Source organism: Oryctolagus cuniculus, chromosome 1 (genome assembly GCF_051225735.1).
Source record: "Oryctolagus cuniculus isolate XC-2025 breed Fujian yellow rabbit chromosome 1, ASM5122573v1, whole genome shotgun sequence".
In the NCBI taxonomy this organism is placed as follows: domain Eukaryota; kingdom Metazoa; phylum Chordata; class Mammalia; order Lagomorpha; family Leporidae; genus Oryctolagus; species Oryctolagus cuniculus.
In genome coordinates this window covers 171,575,059-171,590,367 of record NC_142867.1, presented here as the reverse complement: position 1 = coordinate 171,590,367, position 15,309 = coordinate 171,575,059, and the positions used below count along the sequence as shown (strand labels likewise).

Here is a 15,309-nt window from a genome sequence, read left to right as displayed (position 1 = left end):
GGAAATTTCCCACTAGGATTTGCTGGCTTCTGTCATTCTGATAAGATTAACTGATGCAGGCAACTAAGTCACTGTGTACCAGTTATATCTCATTAATTCACACATGGTCCTCCAAGGAATGTGGCAGTGCATAAAGACTTAGATGGAGAAGATGGGGACTCAGTTCAAGAAGAAACCGGATAGCAAAATGCAATCAAATGTTTGAGCCTGGAAATCTTTCTCTGGAGAATCAGTTATGCAGGAGGTGTTGTTATTTTTTTAATATATTTATTTATTTGAAAGTCAGAGAGAGAAGGAGAGGCAGAGGGAGGGAGAGAGAGGTCTTCCATCCTCTGGTTCACTACCCAATTGACTGCAACAGCTAGAGCTGCGGTGATCCGAAACTAGAAAGGAACTAGGAGCTTCTTCCAGGTCTCCCACGCAGATGCAGGGGCCCAAGCACTTGGTCCATATTCTGCTACTTTCCCAGGCCATAGCAGAGAGCTGGATCAGAAATGGAGCATCCAGGACTTGAACTGGTGCCCATATGGGATGCTGGCACTGCAAGCAGCGGCTTTACCCGCTATACCACAGTGCTGGGCCCTCTGTTGTCATATCCTAATTTTGTCTTAGTTCTTTACTATTTATTCAGCTCAGGTTCTGTTTTAGAAATAAATTAGAAAGTATACACACGTATATACACACAAACACCTAGGTTCTTAAGAATGCATTGATTTTGAGATTTTTTGATATACTGAAGACTTAAAATTCAAATTTATTAACATGAAAAAACCCAATACAGTAGAATAAGATACATAGTATCTAGAAGATCAGCTGGTTATCAGCTGATTTTCAGCTGATTGTTTCCTGTTGAGAGTACCCGTAAAATAACTGCATTTTCAATTCACTTTTTCCTTGGCCTGTAAATAACCATTGTGGATCCATGAAGCAATTTCTGGCTACTTTCATTATTGTCCAGCTTCTCTTCAAAAAAAAAAAAAAAAAAAAAAGGCAAGCAAGCAAATGAAAGCAAACAGTGGTTAAAATCACACTGGTAAAGTGTTTGTGAAAACCCTTCAGATTTTAACATGTTATTCTTTACTCATTTATAGTCACGTAGTGGATAATAAAAAATATTTATTATAGAAATAATGAAGTGATCATTTTTATAATTATATATGTATGTGTGTGTGTGTATATATGTGTGTGGGTATATATACACATACATAATTTAGAGCAAGGAAAGAGGGTTACTATAGGCTGTCTTTAGCCTTACAGAATCCAGGTCAGTGTTGTCAGCCAAAATGACATAGGACAGCTCCTCTCCCATCTCCTTCAGTGCAGTTATGTGATAGACTTGCAAGGCAGCTGATTCATTTGTCACAGTCTGCGTTCCATCTCCCTCCCTCCCCGACTTCTTGGTTGATTTTTTTAAAATTATATCCAGTTAAATCCATTCTTTGTGGTGTGAACTTCTATGGGTTCTGACAGATGCACTGAGTTATGTACCTACCACTACAATTACATGTAACAATTCCTTTACCTTAAGAAATACCTCATACTTCCTCAATATGTTGCCTTTTGGGGTTGTTTGCTCTCATTTAAAATATAATTAAGATTCAGTCATGTTGCATGAATCAGTCAGATTGTTTCTTGCATATGATTGCATCAAATATATGATAAATATTTGGTAATTACAAATAAAACTGCAGTAGACTTTTATGGACTGGGAAAAAATACATTTTATTTTTCTCTGCTGCAGTAGTTCTGGAACTTAAAAAAGGAAGAAGAAGACATGGTTGATACCCACGACCCACCACCAACCAATTTGTGTCAGAACCTCTGAAGATGGGGGTCTAATGATTTATATAAAAGCTTCTCATGTGGTCCTCTCACACAGGGAAGTTGAGAAATATTGCTTGAAGATAGGTGATCTTTGTATTTTTGGCAAGTAGGTTCTCTGGGGATTATTTTTTTACTTGGCAAGGTATAGTAATTACACTTAAGTAATGTAAGATTATGCTCCAAATTACTTGTTTCCCTTAAGGATTTAATTTCATTTCAAGGAGAGAGTAACTCTATGCTAATTAAACTGAGGCCCTCTTAAAAGTGTATTTATTGAGCCTTAAGTAGTCATGATAGAAATATATTTATAATACACCAATTATATTCCTCAAGAATATTTTAATAATTATATACTTGATTAAAAGGAGCACTTGTTAGTTATATAGTATAATTATATGTTTGAATAAACTATCACTAGTACCAAATGAGTTTTCTTAATTACCAAGACAATTACTTTATATTGCTGATGAAAAATATTATTATCTTATATATATATTCGTAGTTGGTTCTTACAGTGTTTTAGGATGATATTTAATTATTTAATCAATTACATTGAATTACAGGGTGAAACATTAATGTTATTATGAATTGTGCATTTAAAATATTTGTCATTAAAATGAAGTAGGGTATTTTCACATCAAACATTAATTACATAACAACATATGGAGTTTTAAAATTTTCTCTGAGCCAAGTAAAAGTGTCAGTAGGAAGCTATATACTTTGATGGTCAAAATGCTTACTGTGATAAATTTTTAAATTTTCGTCTTAACCCAAAGCCTAGTTTTATTCAGTTGATGGAGATCCTAAAAATTCTGTGATCACCAAGTGTCTCAAGGTCCTTCATAATTGAAGTTCTAAGAAATAGTTTTTTTTCAATATGACTGTTCCATAATATCTGGATAATATTTGCATAAATATCTTTTAAAGATTTATTTATTGGGGCCAGCGCTGTGGCACAGTAGGTTAATCCTCCACCTGTGGCACTGGCATCCCATTTGGGTGCCAGTTCTAGTCCTGGTTGCTCCTCTTCCAGTCCAGCTCTCTGCTGTGGCCTGGGAAAGCAGTAGAAGATGGCCCAAGTCCTTGGGCTGCTGCACCCACATGGGATACCAGGAAGAAGCACCTGGCTCCTGGCTTCGGATGGGCGCAGCTCCCACCATTGCAGCTATTGGGGAGTGAACCAACAGATGGAAAGCCTTTCTCTCTGTTTCTCCCTCTCACTGTCTGTAACTCTGCCTTTCTAATAAATAAATAAATAAATAAATCTCTTTTTTTTAATGTTTTTATTTATTTATTTGAGAGGCAGAGTTACAGAGAGGCAGAGGCAGAGAGAGAGAGAAAAATCTTCCATCCACTGGTTCACTCCCCAGATGGCCGCAACATGCAGAGCTGTGCGGATCCATAGCCAGGAGCCAGGAGCTTCTTCCTGGTCTCCCACACGGATGCAGGGGCCCAAGGACTTGGGCCATCTTCTACTGCTTTCCCAGGTCATAGCAGAGAGCTGGTTCAGAAGTAGGGCATGGTGCCCATATGGGATTCTGACACTGCAGGCAGCAGCTTTGCCTGTTAAGCCATAGCACTGGCCCAGCATAAACAGTTAATTCTGATTTAAAAACACATTCACCATGACAAAAGAGACATTGTTTGTAGCACCTAGATTTACCTCATACCTCATAGTTGCTACTGATCATGAGCTTCTTATATATTTGCCCTGAGGAATTTGGAAAAGCCAACATGTCTAGATATTTGCTTTCCTCCACAGGGGCTGTAACTCATTTTCAGAGACACAAAGTGTCAAATATTGCAAGGAAAAACGTTTCTAGTATCAGTTACAGGAAGAATTAACGTTGATTGAACACTTAGAACAAGCATGCACCAAGGATTACTTCACTTAGTCAACAACAATCTTGTGTTTTAGAAACCCTTATTATGTAGAAAGTAAGATAAGGTAAATTGTGGTTCAGAGGGGTTAAGTAACTTGTCTGTGGTTACTTGCTGTTGCTCAACATAGTGATGAAGCTGTGAACATAAACCATGTAGTTTGACTTAAGAGAGATCACATCCTTAATTCTTGTGGATTCTATTAGCATCATTTCCCCATTTTATGGAATTCCAAAGTGTCCTATCCTGTGCTAAACTTATTTGATCATTCTAATTTCCACCTCTTTCTTTTGAGATGTACTTTCCTGCTAGGGTGTAGATGGCCTCTTTTTATTGTTATTATTTTATTTCTTTCATTGGTAAAATCAGATACGTTTACAACATATCGTAAAGTATATATACACTGTAAAATGACTCAGTTTAATTAACATGTATTACCTTACATGGGGTTTATTTTTGTGGTGAAACTATGTTCACTCAGCATTTTTCAAGAACAGAATATATGATTACCTACAGTAATCTTGCTGTTAAATAGATCTCTTGAACTTTGTCCAATTGAAGTTTTGTGTCCTTTGACAAATGTTTCCTTAAACTTCTCCTTTTGCTACCATTCTGGCTCTCAATAACACCATTCTACTCTCAGCTTCTAGAAGATGATTGGTTTTCAGGTTCTACATTATGAGAAAAAGCTGTGGTATTTGTTTTTTTGTGCCTGTCCTCCAGCTTCACCTATATTATTGCAAATGATGGACTTTCATTATTTTTATGACTGAACAGTATTCCATTGTGTTTGTATACCATATTTTTTTCCCATTCATTCATTGATGAACACATGGACACTTGGTAGAGTCCATATCTTGGGTATTGTGAATAGAGCTGCAATAAATATGGGAGTGTATATATTTCTTCAATATACTGATTTTCTTTCCTTTGGCTATATACCCATTAGTAAGAGTGCTGAATCACATGGTACTTCCATGTTAATTTTGGGGGGGAACCTCCATACTGTCTTCTAGAGTGACTTTACTAATTGACATTCCCATCAGCAGGGTGAAGGGTTCCCCATTCTCCAGGTCCCTGTCAGCACCTACCCCAACCACTCTTGTTGTGAAAGTTGTCACTCCAAATGGTGTGATGTGCACTAGATGACTTCTTCTTTGTTCCAGGCCTATTTGTCCATTGCTTGACACACAGTAGGCTCTCAGTAACTGATTAGCTGATTACAGAACAGTTGTGAATTTCATAGGTAGCATCCATTTTGTTGGATTTAGGTCCCCTCTGCATTTTGGAAGTGTTTCAGAAGTCTTTAGGAAACTGAATCAGTTCTTTTGCCTTGTGTAGAGCTGGCTTAGTCTGTAAGGTATGAAATTTTAGCACTTTTCATCCATGGTTGACTTGGAACTTCCCTCGTAAGCATAATTCGGTCTAGCTAACGTGGCACTGAAAAACTGCCCAGTGACTTAATTTTGTTTTATTTATTTATTTATTTATTTATTTATTTATTTTGACAGGCAGAGTGGACAGTGAGAGAGACAGAGAGAAAGGTCTTCCTTTGCCATTGGTTCACCCTCCAATGGCTGCCGTGGCTGGCGCGCTGTGGCCGGCGAACAGCGCTGATCCAATGGCAGGAGCCAGGTACTTATCCTGGTCTCCCATGGGGTGCAGGGCCCAAGCACTTGGGCCATCCTCCACTGCACTCCCTGGCCACAGCAGAGAGCTGGCCTGGAAGAGGGGCAACCGGGACAGAATCCGGTGTGCTGGCGCCACAAGGCGGAGGATTAACCTACTGAGTCACGGCGCCGGCCTTAATTTTGTTTTGAGAAAGAAAAATATAATATACGTGCAGGTAAACTGAGGAGTGTGGTGGATGTGTGATGACATATTTGAACACCATGCGTCACGTGGTATTTGGCTTGCGGAAAAAGCTACTAAAATGCATTTATTTGGGGCAATAATAGGTTAGCTATAATAGGGATCATAATTTAACACAAGAATGTGAGGAACATGTAGTATAATTAGAACACCAAACCAGGAAACCTTATATTCCAAAGTGGATATAGATGATGGGGGCGACACTGTAGGACTTTGACTGCTCTCCTCCTGAGGGTCTGCTTCTCATCTGCTCCCCTTCCCGCTTGCTTCTTGTATGAACTTCTTTCTTATGAAATTTGAATATCCTACCCTATGCCAAGTAATTTCACAGATGTTTTGCTCCAAGAACAATGTGATCATGACACACTGCTACTTTCTGGTGTATTTTCAAAGAGGTTTCATATTCTTGGATGTTTACTTTGAAGTAACTGAAATCCCAGAAGCCAAGTGACCAGAGGGACACATGTCTGTCTGTGGTCCATTGCTTGCATTAAAAAGACATAATTCAGTTTAAAATCTGCAATTTTTTGGAATATTAAGGCTCTGCCACCTATCCAGGTAACATCTTTTAAAGTCCTGTCACTGAGGAAACATTCAAATGACCGTGTATTTTGGTTGAGCTATAGAGTAGGATCATATCTGTATTTTTTTTTTTTTTTTGTAATATACTCACACACTCTATTGCACCCTTTAGGAGAAAAATGTAATCTTTAAGGCCTTTTCTGCAAAACAGAAAGTTTGGATAAAGCTAATTGATTGTAGGCTTACTGTTGTTCATTATCTTAATTAGTCTAGGTAATTAAATCATTAATTGATTGGAGCTGATCCCTTGCTAACAACCAGTAAAACTCAGTGCTTTCCTGCTTGATCCCCTAAGAACTGCCATTTCAGTTATTCCTGCACCTCTTTATTTGCAGTGTTTTGTGCTATAGAAAGCCTGAACTTCTTGAGGGAACCGTGGCAACAAAAGACTAAACACTGACCTGTGGATAGGGCTGCTGCTTTGGAGGCCTGCGTCAGGGAAACCTGGCTGTGGTTAATTAACACTGGACGCTAAACTGTGCAGATGCAATCCATTATGAAGACAATCCTGACGCTGGCAATTAGCTTTCATTGTTTGTTGTGCTTTGCTTGGGTACTTTTCTGAGACTGTGGATTTCCATCAAAGGACCCTGACACCCATTCCTGCCTGGCATATGCCCAGACATCTTTAGTCCTGAGGCGAGCACTTTTTCTTCGTACTCAAGTTCAGAGCCTTGGGATAATCTCTCTGTTTCCTAAATAGATGAAGTTCTTTTAACACTTCAAAGCCATTTCAAGGGCAGAGAAAAGGGAGGGAAGATGCAGGCACAGAAGGCTTCTAGTGACTTGGCAGAACCAGATCACTTGTCTTCAGGTGCTGAAATCTGAGATGGTTTCACAAAGCTATTTCAAGTCTAAAAATTTGCTTTTAAAACGAATCACTAATCCAGTAATTACAATAACACTTGAGTCAGACTAAACAAAGAAAAAGCAAAGTAGTAAGAAGTTGTTTTACCTTGGAATATGTATCAAAACTTCCTGAAAATCCTATCATATCTAATTTCAGAAGAACTTCTGTAGTGTTTAGTTTGATCAAGATCTGTTGGATATGAAGAGATTTTCTTTTATATTTTTTAAAATTCAGTGTTCTTATGTTTCTCTGGAAGATAATTGTGAAAGTAATGAAATTCGTAATTGGCTTCTTTTCTCCTTTCTTGGACTGATTCTGGCAGTTCCTTGGATGAATCTGAGGCCTGAGCAGTTCTGGTAGACGAGATAGCAGAAGTGAGGCAGCAGATGAGGTTGAAATGAATGCTTGGCTTGGAGTACACGCATATGGATATACTGCCGCCTGGATGCTGCTAATCATGGTTAGCCATTTTATTATTATCGATATAGCTTTAAAAAACTCTACTCATGGAAAGTACAGTGCACAAAAATAAATTCAAGGTGTAGTTACTCACATAGACACCTAGAGAATTGTGGCTACTATATTATCTGTCATGTATATGGCCACTATTTTATCCAGTGAAATAAATGTGTGATATATAATTGTGAAGGCATTTTCTATGTAGACATATGAAGGGAGGCACACTTTATTTATGTAAGTATGAAACATTGTCCTATAATCTTGGTGTAATATGCATTTAATTACTAACATAGGAAGCAGAGATAGCTTGTGTATCCTATTTGATGTTGCTTCTTTATTAATAAAGGGAAAAGGAAGGGCTAGTTCAGAAATGGAAAAGGATGGCCCTTGAGGAAAAAAAAATGTGATCCAATTCAAGACTGAATAAGCTTCCAGAAAGATGCCCTCAGTAGTTGTCCTGTATAAAGAGCCGACTGATGCTCTCAAGGCATTTCCCAGCTCATGAGTAGCATCAGTGCCTGCCAGGTGGCTGCCAATTCTGGGAGACCCACTCTGGGTCCTCATGGCATGGACAAGCTTCTTGTGGGTTTCCTGAGGCACAGCAACAATTTCTAATGATGTGGCCACAATTCTGATTCTCCTGAATACCATGCATCCTGCAGCAAAGACTTCAGAGTACAATGCCAAATGCCAAGATGCTGACAACGGTGATGGCAACACCTCAATGATCCTGCAGGCTGCAGCGTTTCTTTCTTTGTTTCTTTTTTAAAAAGATTTGTTTGAAAAGCAGCAATATGGAGAGAAAGAGGGAGAGAGAGATATATATCTTTCATCTGCTGGTTCATTCCCCCAAATGACCACAATGGCCAGAGGTGGGCCGATCTGAAGCCAGGAGCTTCTTCTGGGTGTTCCACATGGGTGGGCCATCTTCCACTGCTTTTCCAAGGCGTATTAACAGAGAGCTGGATCAGAAGTGGGGCAGCCGGGACTTGAACCAGTGCCCTTATGGGATACCGACACTGCAGGTAGAGGGTTAACCATCTACACCACTGCACTGGTCCCTACACAGTTTCTAAAGCAGGTGAAACTGTATATGGAGAAAGGTTTGTGCTCCAAGATCAAAGAGGTTGCTGTGACTGGAGAAGCGAGGTAAAGTGGAGTGGAGGAGGCTGCAGCAGAAGTGTGCTATGATAATTCTGATGCCCTGCCCTTTCCCAGTGGTAAGCCTTCTTTACTAAGTTGGGGGTTGGTGCAGTGATGGTGCTAAATGATTTTTTGCAGATTAAAATGATTGGAATTGAGGTCAGGGTAGAGCCCTAGAGGAATCTCAGCTGGTAGATAGTATTGCATTTAAGAAGACTTCTGTTTGGCTGGGTGTGAAATGCAACCCAAGAAGTTCAATAATCTGATGATTGCCTTTTTAAATGTTGAACTTGAACCAAAAGCAGAGAAAGATAATGCTGAAATTAGAGTCCAGAGGGTTGAGGAATATCAGGTGGTAGTTGATGCCAGTTGAAACATTCTCTGTGATGAGTTAGAGAGGCTCCATCATTCTGCGGCCAAAGTCATTTTGTCCAAACTCCCCATGGCAGCTGTGCCCACTCATGACTTCGCCGAGAGCACATGTTCTCCACTTAGAGGAGAATCTAAGAGGATGTGATGGCCTGCAGAGACCCCATGGAGACCAGCTTGAGTGCTCTGTCAGCAGATGTGCTGGGCAGCTGCCAGGTGTTTGCAAGATCCAGTTTGGATGCTGGAATTTCACTTTCTTCACTGGCTGCCCATAGCCAAGACTTGAGCTTCAATCCATTATGATAACAAGGCAGGCCTGAAATCAAGAACATTGATAAAGACAGAGCTCTCCGAGTACCTGTGGGATCACTCAAGGACTTTCCCAGGAAAATGGCAGCTGTTGATTGGGGGCATATGCCAAGGCCTTGGAGATTATCCCGCACGAGCTATGTGACAATGTTGGTGTAGTTGTTACAGACATCCTCAGTAAGATGCAGACTTGGCCTGCCCAGGGGAGCATGTGGTATGGGTGGACATTACTAACAACTTTGAGATCTTTGACTGGGAACCGACATTCACACATGGCTATAGTGCACATCAGTGCTGTGACAGCAGCTTTGGATCCTCTATCATATCCATAGACAAAACCATCAAGAACTCCTTCTCCACTGTGGGTGTTCCTCTAGCAACAGGCTGGGGCCAGGCCAATGTCATCACCAGCCATTGACAAACACCTCATATTTCATGTGACTAGCTACAGGATGTGCCCTGCTGTCCCTGGCTTGGTTACCTGGTGATACGAGGAAGGGATGGTAGCTGGACCACTCTATTCTCACGGGAGACCATTTAAATAAAAACTTAACTCTCAGAGTTAGCTTTGTAAAAATGCTTTTTTAAATAAAAAATTCAAAATTGAAACTGCTTGATACCTTAACTTTTGGCAAGTTTCTTACAAGGATTTTTCTGATTGTATTGGTTTTAAAATTGTAAAATTCTGGGACTGGTATTGTGACGGACCAGGTTAAGCTGCTATCTGTGATGCCGGCATCCCATACAAGCCCCCATTCAAGTACCAGCTGCTCCACTTCCAATCCAGCTCCTTGCTAATGGGATAGAAGATATCACACGTGTGTGCGCACTCTCTCTCTTTCTCTCCTTCTCCCTCTCCCTCTCCCTCTCCCCACCCCTTGTAACTCTGCCTTTCACATAAATAAGCAAATCTTCAAAAAGTTTTGAAATTATTTTGTTTCAAAATAAGTTTAGATTATTATTATGCCTAGTAAGAATATATTTACCTGCAGAGAGAATATAAATTCAATAATTTTGTGATGGGGGAGATGTCACAAGCTGAGCCATTTTTCAGTTTCTCATTGAAAATCAGAGCAGTGTAATGAGAGGCGTTGATGGGGAGGTACAGTGACGTACTTTGCATGGATCTGATGAATTTTGTGTAGTTAAAGCTTGTGAATGATAGATGGGCAAAGAAAAAAAGATTTTGAACCTCTGAACACACATTTCTTCATACTCTGTAAATTGCATTATCATTGTGATAGGCTCCTGGGGTACTTTATATGTCTGAAACTCCCATATTCTGTTTGTATGATGCCTTACAATGTACACACTACCCTTACACACAACACCTCACTTAGCCTTTATTATACCGTATACCCCATGAGGGAGATGTTCTGCCCATTTTAGAAATCATGAGACTCTGAATGAGCTGGAACTCAGACTCAGAGTTTCTGATCCCAAAAGCAGATTTTTTTAAAATTCCCTTAAGCCGGTGACATGCAGTCCTTGCTCCCTTCTTCCTTTCTCTTCCTCTTTCTCCTTCCATGTGTTTTTTTTCCTTCCGTCCCCTAGTTACTCTTTCAGAAATAGTTACTGAGACCCTTATTCTAAAAGACAACCAGTTTTGCTGGAATTCAGGGATTGTGAAGGGGGATGCAGAGGAAAGGGCAGGAAGGGGCCGGGTGAGCCAGCCCTGCGGGGCATAATTGGCCTTGGTGCAGGAGCATTGATTTGAGCTGTTCTGGGAATTCAGTGTACCTCAAGGAGGGTGCAGTCAATCGAATGATACTGGGTGATGGCACTCACTCTGGAATTGGGAAGCATGGGGTAGATCCTAGAAATAACAAGAAAGAATAATCAAAGTATTTCTGTAGGTGTAAAGGGTGAGAGAAAAGGATGGATCAAGTATGATTCCCAGGCTTCTTTTATGAGCACCTGGCTGGATGTTTGTAGTATTTATTAAGATAGGAAACAATTGTGGGAGGGTGGTTATCATTTGTGTGGAATGGAAAGACTTGACCTTCCTTTGGGACAGTCTGAATTTGAGCTGACTCTTAAATAGCTACTGTACTGGAAATGCCAGAATAGAAACTGGACATGTGGAGCCAGACCTCATATATGGGTTGAAGATAATCTCATGAGAGTTACTGGCATATAAGAGACAACAGAACCATGGGAAATAGAGGTCACCATAAACAAAAGTTTATGATTCAAGATCAACCCTTGGGCAACCCCCATTTATGGAGGATGAGCGTAGGAAAAGTCCAGGAGTGGAGGGAGGAAGAAAAGCTGTGGAGTAGGAGGAAAGTCCAGGGAAGGTTATATACAAGAGACCAAATGCTTACATGTTTTTAGGGAGAGATACTTTCTTTCTTTTTTTTTTTTATCTTTTATTTAATGAATATAAATTTCCAAAGTACGACTCATGGGTTACAATGGCTTCCCCCCCCATACCGTCCCTCCCACCCACAACCCTCCCCTTTCCCACTCCCTCTCCCCTTCCATTCACATCAAGATTCATTTTCGATTATCTTAATATACAGAAGATCAGCTTAGTATACCTTAAGTAAGGATTTCAACAGTTTGCTCCCACACAGAAACATAAAGTGAAAAATAATAGATGATTTTTTTTAAATGATGATGAAATCAGATCAGACCTATTGTCATGTTTAATCCCAGTGAGAGTCAAGTTGGGAATTGATAATTTCTTTCTTTTTCTTTTTTTTTTTTTTTTTTACAGAAGATCAGTTTAGTGTACATTAAGTAAAGATTTCAATCGTTTGCACCCCCATAGAAACACAAAGTGAAATATACTGTTTGAGTACTCGTTATAGCATTAAGCCTCAGTGTACAGCACATTAAGGACAGAGATCCTACATGAGGAGTAAGTGCACAGTGACTCCTGTTGTTGACTTTACAAATTGACACTCCTGTTTATGGCATCAGTAATCTCCCTATGCACCAGTCATGAGTTTCCAAGGCTGTGGAAGCCCCTTGAGTTCTCCGACTCTTATCTTGTTTAGACACGGTTAGGGAGAGATACTTTCAAGTGCTGTTGTGGGGCTTGAAAAGTGTCTGTTGGATTTGCTAATACTGAGGACATTGATGACCTTGGTGAGACTGAGCTCTTCAAGGGATAGAAATGAAGGAATGAGATGGAATAAGTGTTAATGCACAAGTAGAACCAATAGAATTCCTAAGCTAGGAATTTCATTTGTCCTCAGCACACACAACTCAAAGCAGAATCTTTTTGATGTAATAACCTAAGTTCTCATTTAACTGTAAAGAAAATCTAAAACTTCTAGGCCTCTAGAGTTTATCACCTTTCTTCCCTTGTCTGCTAATCTCTTCAAAGGAAAGTCTGTGCTTTGCCATCTTGCATTTCGATCTGAGGAGTTCTACATAGTTTTTCAAATCACAATTGGTCTAACCCCAAACACTTAAATGATCTGGTCTCATATAACTCCTCGTGCAGTTTTGATTAAACCCGTGTGCCATGAATTACTTTCTACAAATAATTGACGATTATAAATAATAAAAGGTCTCCAATCAGTTGAGTTGACTCCAAGTGTTGAACACTTGAAATGTCCTTTCATTCTTGTTTGTAGGCTGAGTTAAATTGCATCTCCAATGGTGTGCCTTCTCTTGAAGACCAGAGAGAACCTCTTGTGTGCCTGTCGCTACATATTTCTATAATCAAAATTGCAACCGTCCTTGCTGGTTTTTTTTGTTGCTGTTTTTTTATATCTCTATCTCTCCTAAGCTGGAACTTTCCAAAGTGGGTTTGTTGTTTGTTTATTCTCAAGACCTAATGTATTAGTAACTGTTAAATGTTTATTGAATGAATAAATGAACCTCAGGCTGTTTATGCAAGTGAGAAACAAAGGGTAGGGAGAAATGAAAACACCAAAAAGCCAGAGGATATGGCACAACTAGGATATGTGGTAGTTTATTAAAAATAAAGGCCTACATTCTTCATACAGAGCCTGTTTTCTTTGACTTTATCCACAACTCTTAACTGCTTATTTATCTAGCGTCAACATTGTCCTATGTAAACTCAGACAAATTCCTGACTCATTTAGAGATCCACTAAAAAAATAAATGACTGACTGACAGGGAAATAAAAAGCTGTAAAAAAATTAGATAAGAATAAAAGCTACAAAAAATAGGAGAATTAACTAAGGCTATGCAAAATAACTGAGAGAACCCACATTCTTTTTAAATTGGCCCACCATGCCTTTCCGTAAGATCTAAAGCCAGGTATATAAATGAATTAACTAAGGCAAAGTAGAAATAAATTCTGACTTATCAGAAGATGATTTGACCATTTTTTTTTCCAAAAGGAAATAAGGCATTTAATGCATTGAGAAGAATCCATTAACTAAGGTTAAAATAAAATATGGAGTTTACTGAAAAGATACTCCTATGTGGAATACCTTATTGTAGTGATGACAATAATTGAGATCGAATTTTGGTAAACAAAGCATTCAGCTAGAATAAAATAATTTTATGCTGGGAATGCATAGTGTGAGAGGTAGGCATTCATGGGTGAGAAAGGAAGAACAGCATGTGGCAAACAGTAGGAAATATTGGAGATTTCCTACAGATCTATTTATTTCTGTCATTATGATAATTAAGTAGAAATATTTTTACCTTTCCATGTTCTGACACTTTTTATCCCCAAAACAATTGAAGATTTTCACTCCTCCCCCCCATTATGGCATAAAATAAAAACTTTATTTTCATTAAAAATGCCCAGACTTGGGCTGGCGCCATGGCTCACTTGGTTAATCCTCCACCTGCGGTGCAGGCATCCCATATGGGTGCCAGGTTCTAGTCCGGTTGCTCCTCTTCCAGGCCAGCTCTCTGCTGTGGTCTGGGAGGGCAGTGGAGGATGGCCCAAGTGCGTGGGCCCTGCACCTGCTTGGGAGACCAGGAAGAAGCACCTGGCTCCTGGCTTCGGATAGGTGCAGAGTGCCAGCCATAGTGGCCATTTGGGGGGTGAACCAACGGAAGGAAGACCTTTCTCTCTGTCTCTCTCTCTCACTGTCTATAACTCTACTTGTCAAATAAAAAAAAAAATTCCAAAACTTGTACATTTCAACTTTAAACCTTACATTGCTGATGAACAAAAGGCAATGATATTTATGAGACGGATATACCTCAAACACTTGCTAAACATAATTAGTGTTTTAGTAACTCAAACACTGGCTAGATTGTTTGAAAGTGATAGGTCGGAGTTAATGCAATTTTAGATTTAATTTTATTTCTTGGTGTTTGTTCACTGTTTCATCATGCTAAAAGCAGGGCTTTTTTCTTAGTTAATCCATGTGAAAAGATTTTTTTCTTCTTTGCTGTGTAATTCTAAATTCAATTGCTTATCTGTTTTTGCAGATTAATGAAAACACTATGACTGAAGTTCTTTCATACAATATATTATTTTTCTCCTTAGAAATAATAAAAGCACATCATAATGCATCTTTGCTATTAGCAGCTGACCTGTAGCGTGCTGTGGAACCATGTAATTGAATAACACTTTTTGAAGAGGGAGATACTCAATAGTGAGAATGAATTTAAGTACATCATGGCAATAAAGCTGTTGCTTGACAATTCAAAAAGTTTGGAAATAGAAATACTACCTTTGATTCCTCATGGCTGATTATTTTTCTTCTCTAAGTGAAATTTGAGGGTTTGCTACAATACAGTAAATAATAATTTAGGTGTATTTTTACTGATGGCAGCACAGTTTCCTAAATGAGAGTAATGCTGTAGTAGGAAGATAAAATTATACAGTTTTCCTTAATATATACACCAGCAAAATGTCTTATTGAGTGATTGGGAAAAGGTGAGTGAAACTTGGAAAACATAAACTATTTGAACTGTACATGAGATAACCAGGTAATTACTGGTAATTTTATTGATGTTCAGAAATTACTTGTCTGTTATTGCATGAGACATATTTTAAGAATGCAGTCATCATAAATGTTGGAATTCGTTTCCCAGCATCTCTGACATTTGAATACAGTGCACTGTTAAAG

The 15,309-nt window shown here is 39.2% G+C and overlaps 1 protein-coding gene and 1 pseudogene across 36 annotated transcripts in view; both read left to right on the top strand.

Annotated features, from left to right (window-relative positions):
• PTPRD (protein tyrosine phosphatase receptor type D) overlaps positions 1-15,309 on the top strand; it is a 1,783,257-nt gene that overhangs the window by 1,376,868 nt on the left and 391,080 nt on the right. The window lies entirely within an intron of this gene.
• LOC149128762 (T-complex protein 1 subunit eta pseudogene) lies at positions 8,309-9,913 on the top strand (annotated as a pseudogene).